The sequence below is a fragment of the Oncorhynchus keta genome, chromosome 35, assembly GCF_023373465.1.
Source record: "Oncorhynchus keta strain PuntledgeMale-10-30-2019 chromosome 35, Oket_V2, whole genome shotgun sequence".
Lineage (NCBI taxonomy): Eukaryota > Metazoa > Chordata > Actinopteri > Salmoniformes > Salmonidae > Oncorhynchus > Oncorhynchus keta.
In genome coordinates, this window is record NC_068455.1 from 64,110,494 (window position 1) to 64,113,257 (window position 2,764).

The window sequence follows — 2,764 nt, forward strand, 5'->3', positions numbered from 1 at the left end:
TTGACCGTTTTGATAAACCAGTGGAAGCGCTCATTTAATGTAACCTATTGTTTTCTCCTCTCCTCCCCTCCGCTCCCCTCCTCTCCTCTCGATCATCTCCTCCTCCTCCCCACTCCACTCCTCCCATCTCATCCCCTTCTCGCCACTCTCATCCCCTCCTCCCCACCCCTCCTCCCCTCTCATACACTCCTCTGCTCCATCCTCTCCTCTCATCTATCTCCTCCTCCCCACTCCACTCCTCCCCTTTCATCCCCTCCTCCCCATTCCACTCCCCTCCTCTCATCCATCTCCCTCCCACTCCATTCCACTCCTCCCCTATCATCCCCTCCACCTTTCCATCGCCTCCTCCCCACTCTACTCCTCTCATCCCCTCCATCTCCTCATCCCCCTTTCCTGACAGTCTCACACCATTTAGTTCTAATCTGAGGCAGAAGGAATCTTCCTAGAGACTCATGTTCTCAAAACCTTTCTATAATTGGACATGCTTGGAATTAGCTTGTGGAATCAGTGGGTCAGATGTGTGTGTGTGTGTGTGTGTGTGTGTGTGTGTGTGTGTGTGTGTGTGTGTGTGTGTGTGTGTGTGTGTGTGTGTGTGTGTGTGTGTGTGTGTGTGTGTGTGTGTGTGTGTGTGTGTGTGTGTGTGTGTGTGTGTGTGATCATAGGCCTTTAGGCTCAGCAACCGGGCTTCCCAAATACATAAATCAGAAGCCCTATTTAATTGCTTAATTGAAGTGAATAGTTTGAATTAGTGAGAACCAGAAAGTCTGACATACAGCCTGACAGACAGACAGCTAGATGGCCAGACAGCCTGACAGACATTCTGACTGACAGACAGCCTGACAGACAGCCAGACAGCAAACAGACTGCCTGCTATTCTAACAGACAGACATCCTGCTAGCATAACAGACAGACAGCCTGCTAGCCTAACAGACAGACAGCCTGACAGATAGACAGCCTAACAGACAGCCTGCTAGCCTAACAGACAGACAGCCTGCTAGCATAACAGACAGACAGCCTGCTAGCATAACAGACAGACAGAGAGAGAGAGAGAGAGAGAGAGAGAGAGAGAGAGAGAGAGAGAGAGAGAGAGAGAGAGAGAGAGAGAGCGCGTGTGTGTAAGAGAGAGAGAGAGAGAGAGAGATGAAGATGCCTGGTGTCAGCACCTTATTTAGGATTACCAGGTCTGGAAGAAGCCATCGTAATTCCTATAATTCTCTCTGAACCCTCGTTCCTCCCTTTCACTCCTCTGGCTTGACAAAGTAGTGGTGTAAAGTACTTAAGTAAAAATACTTTAAAGTACTAGTTAATTCGTTTTTGGGGTATCTGTACTTTACTATTTATATGTTTGACTACTTTTACTTTACTATATTCCTTGTGAAAATATTGAACTTTTTACTACATACATTTCTCTTGACACCCAAAAGTTATATTTTGAGTGCTTAGCAGGACAGGAAAATAATCAAATTCACGCACTTATCAACCAAACATCCCTGGTCATCCCTGGTCATCCCTACTGCCTCTGATCTGGCAGACTCACTAAACTCACATGCTTCGTTTGTAAATGATGTCTGAGTGTTGGAGTGTGCCCCTGACTATCCAGAAATTTAAAAAAGAAAATGGTGCCACCTGGATTCCTTAATATAAGGAATTTGAAATGATTTATGCTTTTACTTTTGATACTTAAGTATATTTTAAACCAAATACTTTTCCACTTTTACTCAAGTAGAATTTCACTGGGTGACATTTACTTTTACTTGAGTCATTTTATATTAAGGTTTCTTTACTTTTACTCAAGTATGAAAGTTGGGTACTTTTTCCACCACCGCAAACAAGCCCACTCACTCTAAAGTAGTGAATCTCTCCTCCATCTACCACTCTGCCCTAGCTCCCTAGCTCCCTGCCTCCCAAATGGCACCCTATTCCCTACATAGTGCACTACTTTTGATCAGGGCCCATAGGGCTATGTAGGAAATAGTTTGCGGTAACACTTTATTTGGATAGTCCATCTGTAACTATCTACTAACCCTAGCTCGAACACTAACCCTAACTAACCTTAACCTTAACCCTTATCCTAACCCTAAACTTAACTCTTACCCTAACCTTACCCTTATTCTAACCCTAATTGTAACCTTAACAAGTAGTTGCTCATCGACAGATAGTTTGTTGACAGTATGACCATAAATCCGGATTATCCAAATAAAGTGTGACCTAACATTCCATTTGGGATGGGAACTCCAATCCCTCCTGTAACCACATCAAGGTAAAATAAAATAAAAACATCATAGTCTTGTAGACGCATGTCAACGACAGGCACCGTATTCCCTGTACTGCGTGACCTTTGACCAGAGCTCTGGTCGGTACCATTTCAGATGCAGCCATCGAGAATTAGCAACCTGTAACTGAACCAGGAGGTTATTAGCCTGGGTGCCAGTCTGTTTGGCCTGATAATTCCATAAAGAGGCTGTAGCCCTCAGGAAAGAACCACAACTGTCCTGCAATAACATACACAGCTACAAAAACACTCAAACAAAACCACAATAGGCCTACGGCACAGGAGGCTGCTGAGGGGAGGATGGGAGGATCATAATAATGCCCAGAACGGAGCAAATGGAATGGCATCAAACACATGAAAACACATTTGCTACCATTCCACTCATTCCGCTCCAGCCATTACCACGAGCCCGTCCACCCCAATTAAGGTGCCACTGACCTGCTGTGGGCCCTACAGTATGTATCTCCCTGGCTAAAGGCATGAGCTAGAGAA

General features: G+C 45.1%; 1 protein-coding gene across 1 annotated transcript in view; it reads right to left on the reverse strand.

The window, feature by feature from the left end:
* Nucleotides 1-1,062: 1,062 nt before the first annotated feature.
* The window catches only part of LOC127916059 (fibroblast growth factor 11-like), a 143,358-nt gene continuing 141,656 nt past the window's right edge, over nucleotides 1,063-2,764 (reverse strand). The window contains exon 6 of the mRNA XM_052497264.1: nucleotides 1,063-2,764. This exon is cut by the window's right edge and continues 919 nt beyond it. The gene's annotated coding sequence lies outside the window, so the exon portion shown is untranslated.